The 25,137-nt window shown below is 40.8% G+C and overlaps 1 long non-coding RNA gene across 1 annotated transcript in view; it reads left to right on the forward strand.

Moving 5' to 3' along the window:
- The first annotated feature begins 6,329 nt into the window (after positions 1-6,329).
- LOC136294228 (uncharacterized) overlaps positions 6,330-25,137 on the forward strand; it is a 50,867-nt gene continuing 32,059 nt past the window's right edge. The window contains exon 1 of the long non-coding RNA XR_010722343.1: positions 6,330-6,526. This is a non-coding gene — a long non-coding RNA (uncharacterized lncRNA). The remainder of the gene's footprint in view (positions 6,527-25,137) is intronic.

Here is a 25,137-nt window from a genome sequence, read left to right on the forward strand (position 1 = left end):
ATTATACTGTACCTGTAACTTAGAGCAGTATTCACTTCCCAGTGTCATTTCGAGGCCTCCCCAAGTTCTTTAGGTAATTTTTCCCCCAAACACCAATGAAAACCCCCTGCAGGTCACACCTGCAGGCACTGTGCAAGATGGAAACATGACACAGCCTGCCAAGCTCCCCTCGGCCCTTGCAGAAAAGCACTTTCTCCTGCCAGGACACAGATATTGGTCAGAGTTATCTCTGCACAAAGTCTTTGGGAACAAAGCATTGAGCAATCACTCAGTTTATTTCTGTGAATATTCATTTGGATTTTTAAAATAATTGATGTGGAGTGCTTTGAAATAATTCTGTATTTACTGTTCATGTGTATCTGGGGAATCGTCTTCTCCTGTGTGAATTCTCACAAGTAGCCCGAGCAGAATCTGACTGTGAACTACAAAATATGTGTATCAAAATTCCCACTGCTCTTGTTATCTAAACTATTCAATGAGGAACAGAATAACGTTTAATTTCACAAGTGATTGTAAAGAATCTGGTTGTGAAGATAATTTCTGAATATATTAGGCAAATTAATATTGATTAATAAATCTATTCAGTAGTTTTTCGCTAGATGTGAATTTCACCAAATTTATGAAATTCCTCTTTGCAATTTCTAACAGTTCCAGTAAGAATTGGGATTATGTTAACAAAATTTGTTGCTAAGGCCATAGACTAGAACCTAGACCTCAGTCTCCCCTGTGTAACATTGACTTTACCACTACAAGCTTTGTTATAGTTTTCAGATCGGGGCCATTTTTTTATTCTGTGTTCTTTAAGTGCATAGCATAATACCTCTGCTTTCCATTTACTTCTTGTTATCATTTGAGAAAAGACCCCACATTTTAAACAACAACACACTAAAATATGAATAAACTATTTCCCCAGAACTAGTAAAACCAGTATAGTTTATAGTAGATACTTTCTCAACACATCTTCACATTTAAGAATGCTGAACCCTATAAAAAATCAATGGGAATTTAGATTACCAAACCTCTCAAATAGTTTTTAAAAATCCTTTAATATTTACTTAGAGTTGAATGGTTTTCAATGAAATAATTTATTATTATTGTTATTGTTATTACTATTATGTGCTTGAGCAGTGTTAAGTTCATTAGAAGTTCATTAGTTCATTAGTTCATCACTAAGTTCATTAGAAAGGACTTTGCATAGTAACCGTCTGATCTGGTCCACTGTAATATTCTTTGACTTACATCCAAAAGAGTAAACTCTTTGGTACATTGCATACAGAATTTCAGTAAGGAATGAGAATTTAATGAGGTGTCATGAGAAGTAGAGGAGCTTTTTATACACCATTACATGAAATAGAATTAATAATTTTAAAGAAATTACCTACAATTATGTAAGAATACAGAAAGCATGCTCCAGGTGAGTTGTTGAAGAAAACAGCCTCAACGAAAGTGATTTTTTGTTTTGTTCAGGAAGTTGCTACTTGAACACGTTGCTTTCTAAAATTCAAAATTACATTAATGCTCCCTGTGTGTTCACTGTAGCAGTAAATTACAAAATTTGTTATAAGTTAGAGCTAAGAAAACAATTTGCTTTTGAGCTACGGTAGCAAAGAGGCAGCGATAAAGAAAATAATGAGTACATGCAACTATATATGCATATAACATAGGGATAACATTTTAATGCGTGTCCCTCAGTGCAGAGCAAGACTTCCAGGGGGTAAACACTGGAGTTTTGAGGCCAGATCTATAACTGTTATTTGTGGCACTGACAGAGTTTTACCCCCACCAGCAGACAAGCTGCTTCTAACTTTAAAGCTAAGTTCTAATTTTTTGGTGAACTTTTTAGTCTTCTACTGTCTCAGCTCTGGCTGTGCACAGTTTGCCATGGTCACCTGATGGAGCAAAGTTTTGTGATAAAGAGAAATGTCATGAAATCCTTTCTGGCGTTTCATGCATATGTGGAATTTGGGAACTGTAGCTTGAGCTGTGCTGAAGTCACAGGTGGGCTGCTGGAAATCTTGTGAAATTCAGGAGCAAATGCAGAGACCTGATGCAAGTTTAGTAATCCATCAGGACTGATCCAGTGCACCAGCATCTCTGTCAATCACTATCTCACAGCTGATACCAAGATAAAAACACTGATATATTTCCATAGAATATTTAGCTGACAGTTCTTCCCCTTTCTTCTTTCCCCTTTAAAATGTCTCCCATATATTTTACACAAAAGTATTTATTTCATGGTTCCCCTCTGTGGAGTTTAATATCTCTTCTACCTTACATCAGCATCTAGAAATGCATTTTTTGTATGCAGAACCTTGGCAATGTAAGAAAAAGAACTGCAAAACATAACTCTGTTCCTTTTCTAACTGGTTATAAGCACAGCAGTAGGAGTTAGCTGGCTAAGAGCAGTCATTAAGGATTTCTTCTTAAGGGTTTCATAAAGAGCTTTTTTTGATTAGTTTTCAGGTAGAGAAGTCTGTACTTTACCTCTTCAAATCAAAACTCAAAGAGAAATAAATAAACAGTTAAAAATATGCTCCTGGAAGCTAATTTTTAGTACTTCGAATTTTGCTGCAGGTGCATCTATAAATGGGAAAAAAAATAGCTTCAAAGGAGGGATGTTTAAATGTAAGTAGACTTAGGAGGCAGTGTGATAAATAGGCTTGTTGTCTGTGTGTCGGGCTGCCTTATGTTGTGTGCTGTGGGAACTGCCTCATCCAGCCTTACTCTTTTGTGCTGGGACAGCTTTGTTTTGTTGTGCTGGTTTTGTGCTCTTATTTATATAGGTGCCAGTGCTTTCCTGTTTATCACAGCCTTGCTATCTGGCTTCCAGTTTGGTAGTTGAATATTAGAACAGCTGTTGGGATTTGGAATTACAGATACAGTGTTGTGCTAATGCTAAGTATGCATTTTTGCTTGAATTCACTGCTTTTGCAAAAAGTATATACTTAATCAGCAGACTTTGAAATTTGAGCCTGTCTCAGCTCCATTTCTTACTAAGAATTGTCACATATTTTACTGCTATTTAACTTGTTTCCTGGTGATAATTACTGTACTCATCGTTTACATTGAGACTGTCCCGGAAAAAATTTAGTAGCCATATGCTGTACATGCTTTCCAACCCAAAAACAGCAATTCCAGCTTGGTTCCATGCAGTTTGAGTTGTTTGTTTGTCCTGTGAGGAATCACTGTGTGTGGCATGTTGCACACACAGGCAGTAGCTCTTGGATGTCACTGTGGCTCCTGCATATGCCTTTCTCCAGGCTGGGAGGAATACAGAATGGTTGGAACACAAAGGTATTCTAGGATTCTACAGTTTTAAAGGGTTGTGGGTTTTGGGTTTGTTTTTTTTTTTTTTAAGTCAGTTGCTTTACTTTCCGAATCTGCTGTTGAATGGAGTTTGATGTGGGCAGGAGCTAAAAGCAGCCTGAAAGGGCAGCAGGATATGCATGTTTGTAGCGTTACCTTGGGAAAGGTAACTGTGCACTGTGTGCACTGCCCTTCTGGTAACACAGACCTGCACAGCCCTGCCCCACGGCCAAGGCCAGCAGGAACATGGCTAAACTTGCGTGCTTCCCCAGAGAACAAAGGTGGGAGGTCCTGCAGGGCTCCCCGAGGTGGGGACTGTCACACCACACGTAGAAAAGTTAAGCTAAAATTTTCCGGAGCACATTGCTTATTCAAATACCTGACACTGCTGCTTTTGTTGTTGTTGTTGTTCTTTTCGTCAGACTGACACCAAAACACACTCTGAGAGAAAACTGTGACTAGAAAATGAACAGACAAGGCATATGCAAAAATGGAGTTTCCCTCCAGTGTTAATTACCAATATAGAACTACACTTTGATTAGGAAGATCTGGTAAATCACTGACAAGGCTCCGCATTGAAGGCTATATTGGTTATTTTTTTGATAAGCAGGATGGATTTCTTGTTCCTTGTTTGCAGTGTGTTATCAGTAAGCTTAATACTCTTTGATTCTAAACCAACTGAAAACTATTTTCTGGCCATATGAAACAGTAACTTCTTAATTTTTCTGATGTTAATGTCTCTTCAATGACTTCTGTGGAAGGATGTTTTTCATCATCTAGCTGGTGGCCTTAAATAGATTTTCCTTTTTTTCTTGAATCAGACTTAGAATTGAAGGGAAGGATTACATAAATGAGGATTTGACTTCTGGCAAGCTTCCTGTATTATGTCAGCTTATTGCAGCAATGCATTTACCTTTCCTTCATCTAGGATGCAGTAACTCAGTGTATCAAACTGTGGGGGGTTGACCCAGCCTGGACACCAGGTGTCCCCCAGAACTCCTCTGTCACTGCCCTCCTCAGCTGGACAGGAGAAGAAAATGCAATCAAAGGCTCTTCCTACAATCTTGTACAAAACAGACTCAGCTCAGGGCAATTAGTTTAAATCAGAGTAGGAATAAGAAGTAAAATTAAGTCTTAAAATACCTTTTGTTCACCCCACCCTTCTTCCCAGGCTCAGCTTCATTTCTGAATTCTCTACCAGCTTCCCCATAGTGGGGCAAGGGGATGGGAATGGAGACATGGTCGGTTCTTCAAATGTTTCTGCTGCTCCTTCCTCGTCCAGGGAAGGATTCCTCACATTGTTCCCCTGCTCCATCATGGGTCCCTTCCATGGGGTGCAGTCCTTGAGGAGCAGCCTGCTCCAGTGTGGGTCCCCCACAGGGTCACAAGTGCTGCCAGGACACCTGCTCCAGCAGGGTTATAGTGTTAATGCCTTACCACCGACCCAGCTCCAAGAAATCCCGACTCTGAGGCAGGAGGATGGAGGAGAACTGATACAACATTCCTGTTCAGTCTTGTATTGGTGGTAGTCTTCTATCAAGACATGTCACAGAATATTTCACATCTAAAATGCTCTGTAGAAGTGCACAGAAGTAGGGGAACTGGAACCAGAGACATCATAAGCATTGATTATATTAGAAATTTGTCTAGATAATAAAGTTGTTAATAGTGTAAAAGCCTGACCTACGTAAGTTTGGCAGAAAAAGTGCTGAGTGTAGCAGTTTGAGAGAAACATCAGCAATACAAGCAGATGAGATTTCAAAGGTTAGAAATGCGTGTGCAGGACAGGAATTAGTAAGAAGCTGTAGGTTTTGGTGATGAAGACAGCTTTCTCAGGCACACCTTTCAGCCCCCCCAGATTACTTCCTCACTGAAGGATATCCAGGGGCATTTCAGTGGCCAAGGAGAGAATGTTTATAAACTGTTGTGGAAGCCATTGTGGTAAAGTGTGGCTGGGGACTGAGAACTGTAGAGCTTGGTCACTGCAATACAACTTCTTATTCATAGTGTGGCATTGTTAGTGAGTTACTAGGAACAACAATGGAGAGCCAGGCTGTTTAACTTGATATTACTTGACACACATCGTGTAAATGGCTGTGAAATTGAGATGGTTATTGCCTATGTGCCATGGCTGGATTAAACCATGTTGTGGTGCTTTGCAAACTGCTACACCCAGAATTTAGCCGTGCTCTCCTCAGTGAGGACTGTGCCACATGACAGTATAGCCATATGACAGTGGAGCCAAACAGCTCAGAGTAAGCATGTCATGTAGAGTTCTTTAGATCCTAGCTGATGCATTTTTCTTTCTCTTTTTCGAGGAAAAGTTATTGGATTGAAATTTCTCGGTATTCCGTAAGAGTACAAGAACTCATCATACATGGAAGTGTGTCCCTCAAAGAGCCATCAATAAACAAACTCTGAATAGTCAAAGGCATCTTCAGAGAATCCAGTGAGTCATGTTCTCTATCTGCAGAAACAGACTGGCTTTACTGGAGCTGCTCTGTTTTACCTCAGAATCTGACTGTGCCTCGGCCCTCCCTGGGCTGTAAGAGAAGGGAAGTTGCCCTTCCCGGGCCTGGTGCTTGCCCACTTCCAGTAAAGAGTTCCTCCACTTCATCTACAGACACAAGGAAGTGCTTCTCAGTTGTTTTTTATCAAGCTTCTGAATGTTAGAAATTAATATTGAAACAAAACAAAAATATGCCAACATTATTTAACATAGCACTGACTTTTTGAAGGCAAATGGCTACACAGCCTTGTTTGAGGTATCAGATACATGTCTGCATACTGCAAAACCTGCAGCTCCTGAGATCCCACTCTGGGGAGCAGCTAATGTGAAACACCCTGGGAAGGACAGGCAGCCTCCCTCCCCCAAAGCCTGGAGTGGCCTTATCATCCCTCTCACCTGTCCCTGAGTAGCAACGAGATCCACCTGTGGAATGTGCACAGCCCACCCAGCCACAGCTGGCAGTGTTTCAGAGGAACTGGGCTGAGAACAAAGGACAAAGCACAAGGGGCAGAGAGAGAAGGAAAAGGTAAAGCTTTGTTTCAGGCACTGCCTTTGAAAGGCTGGTGTAGAGAAGAGCTGTGAGAGCACTGCTTCAAAGTGCTGCTGTAGCAGTCACTCACAGTGGGGGAGAGGAAGGAGCAACCCCTGTTGTAAATACAGGTGTTTTGGACTGGGACCTCGAAGAGCAGCTGCAAGCCTTGGGAAAACAAGGTAAGATAACCAGAAATAAAATTACGCAAACAGATGGGCACTGGGGTGTGAAGTCGCACAATACTTCCTTGAATTTTGGTGAAGACATGTTGGGAAGTTCTAGTGCTTCTTTACAGGAGTAGGATTATCCAGGATCAAAATGAACCCATAGTAGTAGAAACAGTTTTGATACTGTGACTACTTACAGTGAGGATTTTTGCTGATACTGCTGTGGCAGGTACATCCCATGCCTCATTGCACATCTGATCAAACTAGCACAAACTTCTAGCTTCAGTAACTGTTGGTACCTGGCAGAGGGTGAAAAAGAGACTTGCCATCTCCTAGGGTAAGCTCATGGTGAGTCAGGAGGTGGAAATGCCTCATTTCTGCTGCACTGAGCACACACAGCCTGGAGCAGGGAGTTGGGGATGTGGTGTGTCTTACTTGAATTGTAAACAGAATGTGCGTGGCCGTGGTTATGTGTGGGTGGTGCTGTTCTGTCCTCTCTGGCTGGGGCTGTGAGTTCTATTTGCCTCTTGAAAGACTTTGCCCTCCAAGTGCTTCCAGTGTTAGTGCTGCACCAGCCAGCTCTGTGCAGCTCTGTCTGCAGAAAACGTCCCCCTTAAACTGCCTCGTGCTCACTCCCCAAAAGCCACATCATCTTGGAGGAAGGTGAGGACTGATTTGAAACTTGAATTAGAAGAATGGATCAAACTATGAAAGCAGATTAGTGATAAGGCTTTGCAAAATGTTTGTGTTGAAATAGTAAGTCAGAGCTGTCTTGGAGCAATACTACAATCAGCAGCGTATCTTGGCTTTGAAGTAGCTATTTCTACTCTAAAAGCTGCTGCTCTGTGTATTTATATACCCACTCCCCATATATTTTTGAACTTTGAATTTTCTAGTACTTTCTTTGTCTTTCTGATGTTCTAAGTGTAAAATTTGCATGTTTCTAGAACTGGCAGTTAATGTAGAGCTCAAATGCTAAATGAAATTACCTTTATTATGGGCACAATACAGGTCAAAGTAATTTTCATACAGGTTACCTCAATACAAATGCCTCTTCCACTTTAAAAATGAATGCATGTTCCACAGTAGCTCCTTATTGCTGTCAGTATTGAGGTGTATCAGCCGGGTAGGGTAAAGCAAATGCTGTTGGAGGCACAGATTAACCAGTTTACGTGGCCTATACGACACCTGCTAAAATTTCAAGGCTCATAATTAATAATGCTGACACTGAGAAAGAGGGAAAGAAGTCATCAGGAGAGGTAATATTTTCCTACGTTGAAACCAAGTAAGGTTGGTGAGGAGAGAGGCTGCTTCAGGAAGAGTCATTAAAAGAAGCAGCCAGCATGGAAATGCTTTCTTATTTTTCTCAATAAAAATAAAACTTGAAGATGACAGCTGAGAATTGAAGCACTAGAGTCAAGAAAATATCTTGGCCTGGGAATAACTGGGGGTGGGGGGGAAGGGGAGAGGGGAATGGGTTTAAAATCTTAACAGCTTAGAATCAGTAAGTTAATGTTTTTTACAAAGTGTTTTCATTGCCTCTATTGCGGGATTAAACCAAGACTTCTTGCAACAGATAAAGCGTTGTGTAATTTTATTTTGGAGAAACCCTCAGCCTCTTTCATCATCTGTAAGAGATATATTAAAGGATTTGCCAGTTTGTGTAAATTTTAGAGACAACACGACATCATAATTTTATAACTTGTTAACAATGCATGTGGGTGTCTTTTATCGTAGAGTAAAAGATTATTGGCTTATGATTTTTTTTTTAAAAAAAGAAACATTTGTTTCATTAGCAGCGTGCCTTCACAGAGATTGCATCTATCCAACTCTCTAGAACAGTGTTGGAAAAGCCCTGTTTAAGCCAAGATTTTCTAAAATACTGGTCATTGCTAGAACATGCTGATTTTCAGATATATTTTATTCTTCAGGGTAGCATAAGTTGCCTTCAGTTACTTCAATGGTTGGGGTCAAGCATATTGATATTAAATAATAGCAGTTGTCCCAGTGTGCCATTTCACAGTTCTTTGGTACTTGGCAGGACTGCTGGAAAGTATTTAGCTGGAGTGTTGACTCCCTTTCCCTGGCCAGTCTTTTGATGAAAGACAGCAAAAGAAGCTTTCTCCCTAACAGGCAAATAACATTCAGCTGGTGAATAAGTACCACCTGCCACACTTCTACCAAATTACTAATTAAGTCCTCCTCCCCCCCCACATTTAATACAAAATTGTCGGCCAGAATCAGAAGGATTCTATTAGTGCCTTCTAAATTACATCTAACTGAGAAAATACCTGGTGCATTAAGACAGCCTTTGCCGTACCTACCGCTGTCATTTCAGTTTTATTCACACTCTTCCTGTTTGTTGGAGAAGATGAAAGTTTAACAAGAAAGTTTTACAGGTATAAATGCTTAGCAGGAGGCTCTCTAAATGTAAAACCTGTAAGTGAAAAGTTTTGATTACAGAAGAATGAAGGATGTCTAAAGTTAGAATTGCTGAGCCAGTTGTCACTGTACCACTAAGAAAGCAAAGGTTAAGTCGAGTTGGAAGGAGGTTTTATGGCTAGAGCAAAGGATATGTTGACCGCAAACAAAAATGTTTTTACCAAGCAAAAATAAGTCTCAAAAAAAGCAGAAAATACCATAGGCAAACAAAAACATGTTTTTACCAAGTAGAAAAAAAGGTCTAAGAATTTTCCACTGCAAGAAAAACAGAAAAATAACTTTATGCTTAAACTGTAACATACTAACTCAATGTGACTGGGTAGTACTAACCATAATATGGTGATGATAATAGTTATGATAGGCTAGAGGTAATGGTAAATGTATTGTGTATGATACTCATTGGTTTTTATAAATTAAGATGCTCGGCAAAGAAAACTATATAATGCATTGTAACCAGAACTAACTTGGCTTTAGGCTTGCCTAAGCTGTAGCTGGCAGCTTTAGTTGTGGCTCTGTCACCCACAATCCAGGACTGCTGTAACATCTTGGAAACAGTAAACAGAACTTTGAAGAGCCACCTGCTGTCCCACATCTCTCATTCAGGCTCTTACGCCTGTTCTAATCCTTTTACTTAGGTATTCCTAAAATCTGGCGGTCTGCAGCTGAACTTTGAAAGCTTGAAAGTATTCCTGGTGTATTTGGTTTATTTCATAGGTTTAGCCTATGGCACTTTTCATTTCCACTTACAGTGCTGGAGACAAGCAAATGGTCATTTGAGTGAGCAAATGTTTTCAGTGTTCTTTCAGTTATTTTTGGCATGTAGGAATCTGGGACTTCATTGTGGGTCCTGAAATCAAGGAAATTTTTAGATACTGGCCTGTCACTATGGTTCCTGCCAAGAAGCCACTAGCAGGCATATGAAACTTATTTTTGCACCAGCTTGTTTTGAATTCATCAGTTATTTGTTGGGGAATTATTTAGGAGAACATTTTTAATGGAAACACCATGCCAGTCTTCATTGAATTTATGTTTTAATCTCTGTTTTCAGTTATGGGATGTGTTACCCTGCAGAATTGGGGAATTTACTGTAATCAAACCAAAAACTTTAGATTTGGCTAGGAACAGTATCATTGACTGATGTGTACTGGTAAAAAAAACCACTTAGTGCATAGGCATAACTCTGACATTAGGAATTCCCGGAAGCTGCCCTTAGGGGAAGCCTTTTTCCACATCACCACCTCAGTTTCTTTGATGCTCATAGGGACAGTGGCTGACACAGATGAGAGCTTTGCCTTAAACAGCCTCAAAAGCAGTTTTCTGATCAGTACTTGAGGAACTTTGTCTCATTTGTGATACAGAACTCCACCAAAAATCCAGTGTATTTTGTTATTTTGCCTGGAGAGGGTCCAGAGCTTTCCCAGTAAATGATAAAACACTGAAAGACTTGCATACTTTGTTTGGTCTTAATGCCTCTTTAAATCAAAGATCCCAAATACACAAAGGAATGCAGATATGCAGCTTGATCAAGTACATTATTAACAGCTGTCTTATAATTAGAAAAATGGTTGACTGCTGTGATAAGCAGCCCAGGTGTATTTGTATTTCATTGTTCAGAAAACCAAAAACTCCAGAAAATTCTGGAAGCCAAAATCAACAGAGTCATGGGTCAGAAGTTAATTACAAATGCATCAAATAATCAGGGCTTCTGATGAAGGAAGGGGTGCTCCCGAGGGCTCTGGAAGGGGTTGCTGTGCTGGGGTCGTAGCACGTGGCAGGGGGTGATGTACATCCCTGACACAGTGGGGCCCCCTGCCCTTGGAGTCCCAGAGCTGAATTGCATATTCCTGTCTTTGGATTCCTGAGTTATGTAGACGAGGGCCGTAAACTGAGAGACCTCACTGGGGGTTTGGTGCTGCTGCAGGGAACCAAGAGAAGGGAGGAAAGTGGGATGGGGTGTCTGTGCTCTCCCCACAGTAGGAGGAGGTGGTGAGAGCCAGTTTCAGCACAAACAGGTGGCCAGGGTCTCCTATGCAGCAAGGCATACCCTCATCAAAGAAACCGGGGATGCTGAAGTTTGGATAAATTCAAGAAATGAGTTAATGGAAGAGATGGCTGTGAAGGGGTGCTAAATTTATAGAAATACCATCCAAGTCATGACGTCCTTAGGCCAAAAATAGTTGACAGAAGAATTTTACCTTAGAAGTGCTTATTGCCACGCTTGGAGGCAGGATGACCTTCACCTGATAGAGTACTGCTTTTCTGATGGTAAAGTTCTATTCTCATTTTGCAGCTTGTACTGTCAGAGGGGTTCGAGCCGCTCCTGTAGCCGGCTTATGTAAGATTTATTACAAAAGCAATTCACTTAGGGGTACCAGGGCTTGAAATACCAGTCCAAAAAGGGGGGAACTCACTATGATGGGTTTTTTTAACCAGACATGTTGTGATCTTGCTTATTTTTTAACCGTGATTTGTTGGCATCTTGCAGCCTTACCCACTCAACTGACCTGTTAAAATGCACACTGAATTTCTGTTGGATTGTAGGAACTTAGAATATCTTGACAGAACTCGCAGTATTTTCACACAGTTAAGTGGAAATTAGAAATCTGTAGTTTTGTACTGAAAAAATTGCTCCGAATTGCAGTACTATGTTAAGCCTTTTCTGCAAAGGTCAAGCTTCATCCACAACCTGAACATTCTTCACAAGAACAGGCTTCAGAATCTGTCGTTTTTCTTAGGCATTGCTTTCACTGCTTTATTTCTGTCCCATCAGCCCCTTTTTTAAGTGAGTAAAATAATCGATTTATGAGACCAGCAAGTCACTCATAGATGTTCTGATCCCAGATCAGATCTGAGTTTGGTTTCTGTCTTATGAACAATTTGCTTTATAAGTAGGAAGGCTTTGGTAGTCTGTGCATATTTGGTTTAGGGGGTGAGCATACAGGTCAGGGCCTTTGTCCTTGGTGCCTGAGCAGAGCGTGTCCTGCTTCCACACTGGGGTTGTTCAGGAACATCACTGGTTCTCTCTCCAGGGTAATGGAGTGCTTCCCTTAAAGGTTAATGAAATCCTTCTCCCAGCACAGCCAAGCTGTGACAGGAGCCCTGGCTGTAAGTTGTGAGCCAGAAGACATGTAGGTTAAACAGGTCACCAGTCACACAGCACTTCTGGGGCAGCTCTAGGAGCTTCTGGTTCCCAGGGTACCTACAGAGTGTTACATTCAGTGTTGAGCAACTTGTATATAAATGTCACAGAATGCCCTTAATACATACCTAAAATTGTTCTGATTAAAAAAAAAAAAACAGACTTCCCAGTTAAGTACTCCAAATAAGTCAATAGGGACAAGGTTTCTTAATGTCCAGAACAAACAAAAATTTGTTGTGTGCCTGTTTCTATTTTAAAATTAATCCTATGAAGGAGAAAGCAGAGATGCTTTCCATCCCCTCTAGTTTACTCTCCCCGAACACTTGTATGTAGGGAATGCTGAAGAACATCTTAACAAGGCATCTCATCTTTGCCTGTTCTTGTTCCCCTATCCTTAGATCATTTCTTGAACTCTCACTCAATAGAAGTAAAAAAACCTCTTCGGTTTACTGTATCCCTAAACCTCGTGCCATTTGAGTTTCACAAAGTCATAGAATCCCAGTGTGTTTGGGGGTGCTCTTCATTCCCATCTCTGTAGGACAGAGCCATTTTGGGAGAGGCTCAACCTCTTCATTTCCAGGGCAGAAAGACCACTCAGCTGACCAGGCTCAGGGGCTGCTGCACTGAGCTGCAGAACCAGATTAAGCATTTCCTGCAAAATAATATGTACAATTTCTGCATTCTCAGAAGTAGGGGTGTTCCGATAAGGGAGAGGAAGGGGAATTTATTTTAGAAGAATAGGTAAAAAAATACAAACAATTCATGAAGTGGGAAGCTATCACACATTTATCCCCTCATTCATTCCAAAAATGTAATGAAATCATCCTCTCTTTGTTCAGTTTATTGCTTTTTATTTATAAAAGTTTTTCATTCTCTTAATGTTTGCTCTCGTGTCTCACACTTGCTTTGTCACACTTGCTCAATTTAATTTTAGGGGTTGAAGATGCTCTTTTTATTGTCTTTCTTATCAGATCAGCTTCTCAGATTGTTGCTGCAGAATACTTAAGGAATGAGACTTTCATCTGCAATAGTTGGCAGATTGCATCAGTTCGTGGTACAGGGAGAAAGGAAGTTATGCATGTTTATATTACACAATTTTTTTGTAGTACAAAGATGTCTTTGCTGAATACTCCCTGTCTTAGAAATTTTGTGTAATGACTTTGATACGGCTGTGCTTCCTAGAATGTAGTTGGGACCCACCAGAGATTCACTCTGCATGTCTGGCTTACTCACATTGCTGAATGTCTTGCATTCAGTATATCATAAAAGCATTCTTCAAGTGTTGCAGTTTCACAGCCTTCTCACTGCTGACTTCTTCACCTCTGCTTGTCCCCAGTCCCAAATCAAGAGTAGGTTTCAATGACTGTAAGAGAGGAGATCCACAGGATTTAACAAGGCTATTAAGCAACTGGAATCTAGATAATCGCTTAAATACTTTTCTGGATACATACCTAACCAAATAAAAGACTGTATTAATAGATCATTAAGAAGCAATTAACTTATTGTTTTTTCTTCTCACCTTGAGACCTGTGATTGTGACAGCATGTTATTAATTGCTTTATAGCTTTGCTTGGGACTCTTGCTATACGTGCTGTCCTCTTACACCTCCGTTGTTACACTGGCACGTAAAACATTGTTTAATTTGGCTTCATTGGAGCTCTGCCAGGTTCTGATGGAAATGAGGTTAGAATTTATTTGTCCAGTGTAAGTAAATGGAAAGCTGTGCTAAGAAACGGTCAAACTCAGCCAAATTAGTACTCCAACAGAAGGCTGTCCATAAACATTAACAGGAATTCCGTCCATAGTGGAGTTGGGACTGTGCTTGTTCTAAATACCTCATACAATTCCGATACAGATGGGTGTAACGAATTTAAAACAACCTTGGAAGTGCCACTCGTAATGAGGCAAGCATGGACTGGTCTGGGATATCCCACGGGTCTCTTGGGGTCAGCTGTCCTGCTGTGTCCCAGCTCCCTGTGCTCCCCCAGCCTTCTCAGAGCTCCTCTGGGAACCTGCACACGCAGTGCACGTTCCATGTTGATGTGTTCCGTGGGTCCTCAGGCCGGCTGGGCATCGGTGTTGCACACTCTGGATGTGTAAGGTCACAGGCCTCCTCTGGGACCTTCTGGTGCTCTTATACAGGGGATTGGATGTACAGTCTCCCCATTTCCTCTATACCTTTCTTGTTGGAGAGCCACTCTTAGGCTATTCTCACTTCTGGCATAACCACTTCGATTGAGGTCTACACCACAGCTTGTCTAAGAGTGATAGAAAACCCATTTCAGGCATTGTCAGCCAAAGCAATCGTGAGTCAAAGGCTTGACTTAGTGAAGTCAACAAACGAGATGATTACTGGAGTATTTGAACAAGACTGATTGAGCTCTTGAGGTTTGTCCCTTGTGCCTTGTCCAAGTGTATGTCATATCAACCCGCATTGATATTCTGAGTTGTTTTTTAATCTTTGCATCCTTTTCAGAATAACGACCTTGCCTTCCTGCAGTATCAATGAGATTGATTTGTAGTTATATGTTTCTTTTAGTACTCTTTCTCAGGTCCTGGAACGTACATTGATCTTTTCCAGGAACCTGGCTGCCCTCCAGTTCCTCACAGCTTCATGGCCATAGAAATCAACTTTGCCACTGTTGCTGTTCAGGAAGCTGTGTTGGTGCATTATCCTGTCTCTGAACTCCACTCTTCATTCTTACAGCAGCTTGTGCTGCTTGGCAGTGTAACAGTGGTGGTTCTGTGTTACCTGCTCAGGGGATACCATTCATCTGTCCCTCACCCTTAGATAGTCTCTGCCAGTGTTCTTTCTGTTGCTGGCTTCTCTTCTCCCCAGATTCTGTCACCAGGAGCTTTTCAGTAACACTGCAGTGACACTGTTAAAAGTACCTTGAGTCAAATGTTATGTCAGCTTCTTATTAATGGTACACCTTTTGATCTCCTCATTGAAGTTTTTTTAATATATTTTTTAGGAATTAGTATAAATTATTCTCTAATTATATATATTTCTGTATCCTAAATAACATTTATTAGCTTATCTAGGATGCAGCCGTGTTTCGTAGTAATGTTCCAATGTCGTGTTTTTCAAGAAAATACAGTAATGTCTTCCTAAAATTGGTTCTGCTACTTTCTGTGTGGATCTTGCTTACAGTTTTAACACTGCTTGAAAACAAGTTTCATTCTCTGCAGGTTGTGCTCTGTTACATACACAGAGTTACATACACACAGTTCTTGGCATATCAAGAACTTCTTCTCTTGCTGCCTTCAGACTCTTGAGTGTAGCCAGTGAGTCACAACTGCAATGTCTTGCTTGCACAGACTTTCCCTACAGAATTCCACTAGTTCCTAGCCTTTCAGTTTAGTTTTCTTTTATTTTTGGCTTTTTTTCCTTCATCCTTCCCAACTTTGGTATTCATCTAGGTGAAATATTAAGAGCCTCTCCCTTTGAAGATAACAACGGTTTAACTCCCTCATTCATTCATTCCTAATGCAGGAGTAGCCATGTAGGCTATGGGTCCCTGCTCTGGTATAAAAGTTCTTTGTGTTCTTTGCTGAAGTGTTTAAATTATTTTGATGTGACTCATGGCCAAAATTCCCAACATATCTGCTGGTTTTAACTGTAATTCATTTACAGTTATTGCAGTGCAAGATGCTTAGAAATGACACCCATAATATGTTTTCTTAAATGTTGTTGATTTTGATTTTTGCGCTCAGTAGCTGCTGTGTCTGAATTTGGCCAAGTTGCTGCATCATAAAAATGGTTTCTCAAAGTCTAACCCTTATCTTCCATCATGAACCTACAGATTTCCTGCTTTGAGAGTAGGAGAGGATTGAGGGGGAGTCTCAGTGATTTCTGCACTTACTTGAGTCTATCAGGTGAAGTAGCTCAGCCTGGCCTAACAGAAAATTAATTGCCCTCTCATCGGAAAAGGTGAAGACCTTGCTTCTGTTTCTCTTGAGGAATCAGAAATTATTTTTTCTGTTCATAGGTCTGTTTGGTTTACAGCATTTTCCTCCATTACGAGGATGTACCCAGCACTGTTGTACTCTAGAACAGGATGGAGGTTTTTGGGGTTTTTTTCAGATTTTAGAAGTAAAGTGTGTTGTAAATATTTGAAGAATGCTGTTCTCTCCATGGTGTCATAAGTGATTGGGCTGATGGTCTTACCAAAACTTACTGCACATGTTCAGCATGGTGGTACTTTCATTTTCTTCTCACTCTTTCTCTCAGTTTAACACCAGAATACTTAACGTGGAGGTTACACATACTGAAGCTTGAAGCAGTAGCTTTTCTAACAGCAACAGTGGCAATAAAATGACACCCTTAGTATATGAAAATGGAAAATACATTCTAAAAGTCTCAGATCTCTTTAAACCAGCTGAATTAATTCTCAGGAATTCTGAGAAGAAATATTTTGGTTTGGGGCTGTGTATATGAAAGATTAAGTTTAATAAAAATTATTTTGAGACCAACTTGTTGCAGAAGAGATGATCAAAAATATTTTAATGACATATTGATAGCTTTGCTGGAATTAGTATGTGTCTACAAATAGGTGTATATGCATGTTGACTTCACAATCTTTTCTAGACTTCATTCTGCAGCCTTACGGTCATGGGTAGTCCTGTTTCTCTAAAAGAAAATGTCCTTAAATGAGTGTAGGTATTTTCTCTTGAAAAATACTTATTTCTCCTGTGAATGTGAGGGATGAAAGTTTTTAAGTACCAGAAATCTGGTCTTATTTTCCTGGGTTTTCTATTTCTGAATTAACACTGCTGTGCATTAGAATTTGTCCGGTATTCTGAGCGGTAGTCCTGTGTGTGGAGCAGAGAAGCAGTGTAGGGTTTGGCTTTCCTCAGGCATAAGGACAGAAATGAGAACTGAGAGAGGGAAGAGCAGAACATCCCTTCTCCCCAGTGCTGGCAGCACGGATTGCAGCAGGTCAAGGGAGAAGGGAAATTGTGTGTCCTCAATGAGGAGCTGCCATCTGGGTGCCTTGAGATCCAGATGTCACATTCCTTAGTAGTCAGAGATTGCAACAACTGTTTCAGGGTTTACTTGGAGGGAAATTTGGCTTGCAGGGAGGAGGCAGATGTGAAGTAGACATAAAGATTTTGGAAAGTAATTAGAAAAGATTGGATATTCTGGTTTATACTCTTCAGAAATTTGTTCCACCTGGTTTGCTGTTATTACAAATCTTGGGAATATCCTTGAAATGTCAAATACGACAAAACTGTTTATGCCTCTTTACTGTACGTGCAAAGTCTTTGGGTAAAGGCTTTTGAATGCTTTTTTTTTTTAACTCAGCAGTCTTTCCACAGAACTGAAAACTCACTTGTTACTGAACCACTACTTTAACCATGTGCTTTAATTTTAGGGAGTATTTACTACAGAAGTGTTTGCTGAATCATTGATGTCAGTATAATAATTAACATAACCAAGATCTAAGGACTGAAATTGGTGTTACTCAGTAAAGAATACTTGTTCTGGCTGAGGAGGAGGCTGTGTGCATTATGCAGAATTCATTGTACATCACGATGTGCTCTGCCTACAACAGAAGAAAACAAAAAAATCCATATTCAGTTAGAAAGTTGAAAAAGTGGTGCTTAAGTAATTATGTATCACTAACTGATGCTTTTTATCTACCCCATGGTTCTGGTCTGTAACAGAAATCAAACTGGGACAGGATTCACACCAGCTTTTGAAGTCCAAATAAATTTGATGCTAGCAGTAGAGGGATCATGATGGCAGTTCTGAGGCAGCATTGCAGTCTGGAGGGAGAAGCATGCACTTGCCTTCAGTCAGCCTGGGGCTACACCTGGAGGCATCCCACCATCACTCTCATCGTCCTCAGAAATTTTCTTTCAAGTTCTTGTTTGTATGTGTGTCACACTTTGGGAACATGCATGCCAGAACTGTTGGTTCCATAATTTTTCACTTCACCTGGATGCTCAGCCTTGCTTCTGAGCCTCCACCCACGTACAGCATCTGATCCTCAAATGGGCAGAAAACACCCCACACCTTCATTTCAGCTGCTGTTTGAGCTGAGAACCTCCGGGGAAATTGCACAGTGGTTTACTAACACATGCACATCCACATATGGGATACAAAGTTCTTTTAATCAGATTTGGCAGCGTGCAGTTTAAAAAAACACATTGGATTTTGCACACTTGCCCCATAACTCTCTAACCTTTTTATTAATAAAAACACATTGCTCCCAGCCCTTTATTCTGTTGCCTCTGAGTCTTTGCCTGCTCCTGTTTTAGGGAATGCTTTTGTTACAGTCTCCTATAGGAGGCTCAGCACTAAAACATTCAAGTCCTAAAACTCAAAAGGAACTTTTATAGTTTTTGTGCATTTTAGCAAGAACAGAAAATGAGAAAACATTGGAGACATTTTATGTGAAAAAGCTGATGTTTGAGGTAGCAGTTTTCATCCAAAATCCCTGTTTTCAAAAAGGAGATCGGTTTGTCTATCATAGCCTGCAGGTTGTTTACAACTGTATGGTTTAATCTCTTTATATCAAAAAAAGAATGTTACTGACTCAGGGTCCTGCCTCTTTGTCAGCTCATTGCTTCAACAAGCTTCAGTTCGTACGTGCATAAGATGACAGGGCATGAAGACTCTCCCTGATGTAGATAAGCAGGTCTGTGAAAAAAGAATTCCTGTAACTCCAAACTCCTTATTCCCATGTCAAAGTGGTTACACAGCCAATCTTACTGGCTCATACAACTGATGATGTTGTTTAGACAAGTGACATTAGTGAGTTACAGCTGGGAACCGGTGTGCTGCCCTCTAAGAAGGGGAAAATTTTTTTGTGAAATACAGATTCTTGTTCAGTTTTGGATGCTAAGCCACACATATGAAAAATCTGTTTGTGTTTGATGATTCCTTCTTGGCTTGTTTCATTGTGTCGTTTTCAAAAAACTGATTGGTTTGGCCTGTGACCTTTACTATGCCAGCAAGTCCATTGCCTCTGGCTGCATACGAATGTGAAAACCTCGGTTCGTTATCCCATACTGACCAGTGTCAATTTAAAACGGACTGCAAGATCATTATATGAAATTAGGCCCTGCATTTGTATTTATAAAGTAGTATGTAAATGAGTCCTTGCAGTGGAAATACACTTAATGCAAAATAGAAGCAATGTAGCAACTCTCCGTTGGGCAGCTTTCGATCTATGACAGGTGGTGTTACACCAGTTGAATTGTTTGTTTACCTTAATTTTGTGTGTGATGAAGAGACACAAAGAAAATTATTTGGAACACTTGACATGCAGAAAGCCAGCAGATGTACACACCCAGCTTGTTACCATATGGTTCCGATGTCCTTTGGCATGCTGCATAGAAAGTTCAGATCGAGATCAGATCACCAAACATAAATTTCAAGTAAATGCTTTCCTACTTATAAGTACATATCGTTGCTTGGATAGAGCAGTTGGTGAAATATGGATGGATCCAGGGTACCTTACTGTTCAGAACTGCTAGAAAGGAGGGGGGCCTGTCCTTGTGTTTTTGTGTCTTTATGTTTTTAAACTGACTTAAACCCTCCAGAATTCCAGCCTCCTCGATCTGCTTGACCAGCCACTCCCACTTCACTCTTTCCTGTCCTGGATCTATTATTTTTTACTTAACCCTTTGCCACGTGACTGTGTATTAGACTTTTGTTTTCAGTTCTGGTATTTATGTTGTATTAAGGGCATGGAAATGCAGCCCCATGGTTTCACCTTTTTTCTGTGAAGGTTTCTCGTCTGGTTTGTGTCCTTTGGAACTTGACAGTCATTGACCTGTAGTTCACATCTGTCTGCAGAACGTGGAGCTGGGACTGTAAACCTCAGGGACTGAGCTTGAGATCCCAGCTCTGTCTTGTGAACTTTGAAGTTCTCTCCTGAAATCCACCAAAAAATTAGTGACTTAGAATGTTACGCTTCATGTACTCAATTCAGTGAGAGATACCAGATGAAACAGAACTTCCGTGGCTTATTTTTAATACTGGGTGTTAGTTCCAAAATTGCCTTGGTGAGTTTTTTTGTTTGGTTGGTTGGGGGTTTTTTTTGTTTTGGTTTGGGTTTTTTTGGTTTTGTTTTTTCCTTGTTTTACCCTCTATTCTCACTGACGGTGTATTTTTATAAAAAAAGACAAACCCACGGGGTTATACTTTTGGCTTGGCTGAGCCTCAAGGAGCAGTTTGCCTTTCTGTGAAGCTAATGTTGAAGTTGTTGATGTTGAAGCTTCCCCTTTCTCTGGGTAGGCAGGAAGGGAGGTAGTTATTCAAATATTAGTCCATTGTTAGTGGTTCTGTTGATATGAAACCTACAAGACACACTGCAAACAGTATTTTAGTGTTGCAGAAAGGAGACCCATGGCTGTTTTTTCTATTCACACAGCTTCCAACTTCATATCACTAGAGGAAACTGCTTTAATTATTTGGTATTTCTTTCTTTATTTGATGTGACATAAAGCAGAGTAGCTCCCAGGACACAAATACATGGTTAGAGGATTTTTTTTAAATGCGCATTTTATACCGTACCTATTCAGACCTTTTGGGAAGCTTAGTGAAAACAGTTTAAGATTTTGGATTTTGCTTTAAAATGGCAGTGACAGGAATAATTTTTACGAATGTGTCTACTAATGGCTAGAGATTCTAAGATGGAAGTTGCATAATTTCACGCACTGGTTGTATTTTCCATGTTATTTTCATTTTGGTGGCTTTTTCAACGAATAGTTGAACAGCATGAGCTAGCTATTTTTCCTCTGTGCAATGGCCAGAAATTAGCTGTAAAAAAGAAAGAGACACTGCTGAATGTGCTTTGGAGACAGCTGAGAAATACAGTAGCCAGCCTGGACACTAGTTCAACTTTGTACCAAGTTCTGTGGTTCCAGAGCAGCAGTTTGCCAGATTTCCCTGAAGCCCATGGTATCACTGAGAGTAAGCTGACTTTAACAACAGAAAAATTCCCCTATTGCCTTCTGTAGTAGTGAAAAAAATCTTAGGGGACAGTGGTAAATGTCATAGTCTTTCCAAACACAGCAGCCTTAGGTGGAAGTAGTGGTGATGTTTAGACTTTTTCTTCCCTGGTCTTTGACCTGTGTCCCTCAAAAAGCGCTTTGATCAGAAAGCTCTCTGCCAGGAGGGTATGCTTTATAACCCTAGTTTGTGCTCCCAGGCAAGAGGCCTGTGACAGGTCAGTGGTTCAGGAAGAGGTCTTGTGCTGTTTCTATTTCATGGTTACTTTGTTTAGCTTGAGAAATCTAAACAGCAAGGGCGAGTGCAGCCCTTCTTTGGTTACCAGCTTTATGGTAGGAATCCATGGTCGTGTGTGTGTGAGCACCAGCACTGGAGTCTGGGGGAAATGCAAGAGTCACGAGAGTTTAAAGCTGGCTTCGGACTGAGGAGGGAAGATTGGGAAAAGTGCCTGTTGAGAATGGATCTAGAAAAGTTCCCGTCGAGGTATGTCCTGCCATTAGAAGTCACAAAGATTATGACAATTTTGCTTTTTAGGGATTACTTTTATTCCTTTTGGCTTCTGCTGGGAGAGAAAGAATGTTGGGCCAGAGAGAAAAGTCTACGTTACATGAGAGGAGCTGCTTTTGATACTGTGACTCAGACTTTGCCTTCAGTTTTTAGGATATTAAATAAGCTCCTAAGCTGAGTTGTGACCAAGACAAATTAAATTCTTTAGCTGAATATATAAGCAGCCTACAAAGTTAGCTTATTGTTACCATTTGTGTTTAGAAGCTTGATTAGTCATGGTATTATTCCTTTGATCTAATTAATTTCATTTAATTCAAGCAACACTGAGGCTAACTTACTGGTGTATTAATTTGACCATTATTTGATTTGGATACTGAATTTTTTATTAAGATTTTAAGAACCTCCAGTATAATTAGCATTTACTGACATTGCATCTACTTGCTTTCACATGCGTTGCCTATGAATATTGCAGGGAGTTTCCTACAAGAAATCCCTCCTTTTCTCTTCCTGTAGGAAAAACCAGACCAAACCAAGCCAGGGGAGGTTGTGTAACTGGGAAGGAAAATGTCAGTTCCTTGGGTGATTCCTGAGCAGTGTTCTGACTGCAGCTGCTGCCGCACAGAGCTCAGGTCAGGATAGCTTTGTGCAGGGAGCGTTCCTGGTTCCTGAGCTGCAACCTGAGGGACACCCTTGGTGCCACCAAGGGGACACAGCACGGGCAACTCTGGCTCTTCAGCCGCATGGGATTCTTCTTGAGGGTCAGAAGATTTTGGGGGGTGCAATTCCCACTGATTTTGCCTTCTCCCAGCACAGCTTGGCCCGACTGTGGTTGTTGGACATTACTGTTTAATCCTGAAAACTTCCACATTAAGCTCTGACTTCAGAGAGGGTTATCTGGCTCACTGCCTGTGAAACTTGCAGCAGCAAATTCAGAGGGAATTTGTGTAGGGGCAGGGCACGTGTAATGGGATTCTTTGCTGGAAAGTGGGAAGATATCCCTGAAAGAAGTTAGTTCCGAATGAGGGATTTGCACACCCAGCCTTTTCATTTGTGAGACCATCCTTCTCCATTAGAATTTCTCCTTTTTAACCCACTTACATTTTCTGTTACCACTACAATGTGATCCAGTGAATTCCAACATTATATGCTGAAAAAGAACCCTTCACTTTGTTTATTTTGGACCTGTCGCTTGGCGAGGTTACAGAAAAATGGTTTTATAAGTATTGTATCCTGCTATAATAAATGCAAGTGGAGCTTTTCAAATACAGACATCCAAAGTTAGATATCTAATTTGATCTTGAAAACAGCTGAAATTTCTTTCAGAAGTGCCTACATTTATGTTGAAAACTAGTGGGTCAAGTGTGTATTTCTGCTTCTAAAATTACATGTAACAAAATAAATGTAATTTGAGTTTTATTCAGTGGAAAATTCATTTTCACTCTCTTCCTCACCAACAAGTATTTTTTTCTGAAGTGTGGTATGCCCATTTCCTATGCATTAATTTTGATGGGGAAAAAATACAAATGAAGCATTTAATTTAAATGATGCTTCATCTTCTAATGGTATTTCTGCCAATTTTCAACAGTTAATGCCAGTGTTAATGAAACTTGATTTCTGAGCAATTATGCAACGCATTTCATACTGGCAAAATGATTAATTAGGACCCTTTGTTGGGAAGCCAGAGTAACAGCTAACACTGTGTCTTCGTGTGTGGGGGTTTAGAATTCAGATGAAATTCTGTAGCTGTATTAAATTCTCAGGCTGGACACTAAATGGCAGAACCATAGAAGCACTTAAAGCAAAGGTGGCTCCAGGTGAGATCTTTATCGCCAGCTGAAAGATCAACCTGGTGCAGAGAACATTTGTCCAAAATTACATCTGCCGCTTACCGCCGGTGCTGTTTGGGCGCTGCCCTTCGGCTGAGCTGCTCGGCTCCAGCACATTGCTGCTGTGCAGGGCTGTGCCCTGAGACAGCCCAGCAGGACCCTGACTTCTCTGGGAGCTGCAGGGGGAGGAGAGCGCTCCCAGAAGGGCTGTGAAGGAAGGAGCAGGAGCCAAAGATGCCTTCAGTGCCTGCCGTTTCCTGATACTGGGGTCCAGCACTGACAGGGCTTTAAACTGACACCCATCTCATGCCTCGGGGCTTGCTGGGGGCAGAGGAGGAGGAAGCAGGCAGGTACTGTAGGGAGATGCTGTTCCACTGCTGGAGTGTCCTTCGTGTATACCCAGAGCCTACAGGCTGAAAATTTAGATTGGCAATCTGCTCAGGGTTGACACTTGAGTAACTGTCCCTTCTTGTCCCAGATGGTAGTGCCTAATTTCACCTTTTCAGTTCGTTACAGTCTTTCTTTGAAAGTGCTGCTTTCCCTAATGGAATGAGGAGAAATTGGATTTTTTTTCCTGAACCATGTCACTGATGTTCATCCTCTGTTACTCACGTACCTATTTAGGCCTTTAATCAATGGCCCAGAAGTCAGTCTGCCTGTCTTCTTTCTAATGCCTGATCTTTTTTCCTGCAGCTCCTTTACATTCTTCTCCCTGCAGCTTCATGACTTCCTGCGTGTGTTCCTGCCTTCCCTGGCAGCTTCCCAGTCGTTCCCTGCAGAGCTTCCCTCCATTATTACGTGCAGTCCAGCTCTTGAGTTCCTTGTGGCGTGAGGGGGGTTGTGTTTGGGGTTTTTTTTCGTTTTATTCCTAATGTTTCCCTTTCCTAACCCTGAGTTTTGTGACAACTCACAACATAGGCTGCTCTCGGGGGTTAATGAGTCGCGGTTTTCACCTCATGCCTTGGATTTTTATATTTTATTTCCTGTGTTTCAGGTACATTGAATGTGCTGTGTTTAGTAGGTGGTGCTTCCACAGTCCATTGAACTTTTAAAACGCACATGTAATTATTTGCATTATTTCTGGCTCTGCAAATACATTTCTGCTTTGCTCTGTGCAACCATTTATTTAATATACCATGAAATGTTGCAGGAAAACCTGATGCAAGCATTCTGTGACTTCATTGCTAATGTATTCATTCTGAGATATATTAATCTGTTCTACAAGCACTACAAGCTTTCCAAGGTAATTTGGCTTTTAGATTTCTTTAGGTTTAAACGTTTAAAAAGGAAGTTTTCCCAAATGAGCTGATCTGAATATACAGTAAAGAGGCTCTGATTTCCTTGCTGCTTTAACGCCTTAGAAATTTCAGTTGCACTTATGGTTGTGAACTTTTGTTCTTAACTACAGACTGCAGTAAAAATTCAGCAACATCTTGAATATCTGCATTCATTTCTAAAGAATACAGAAATCTTTCTCAGTTTGATATAGCTGAGTGGCTGGCCACTCTAGTTTGCAATTACATAAGGTCACGGTAGAACATCAGTAGTGCTGAAGTATTCCACTGTGAGTACTGGGGGAAAAAATGCCTCTGCTAAGACTGGCTTTATTAAGGAAATAAATGGTGTATATATATAAGGAGCTGTAGTCATGGAAGTGTGTAACCAGAAGCAAATTAATTCCGTTTCCTTTCTTAAATAAGATCTCAGTAAGAGAGGTGAGGTTGAAACTTGTTATTTGACC

The sequence above is a fragment of the Chamaea fasciata genome, unplaced genomic scaffold, assembly GCF_029207755.1.
Source record: "Chamaea fasciata isolate MVZ Bird 193981 ecotype frontalis unplaced genomic scaffold, bChaFas1.0.hap1 SCAF_9, whole genome shotgun sequence".
Taxonomy (NCBI): domain Eukaryota; kingdom Metazoa; phylum Chordata; class Aves; order Passeriformes; family Sylviidae; genus Chamaea; species Chamaea fasciata.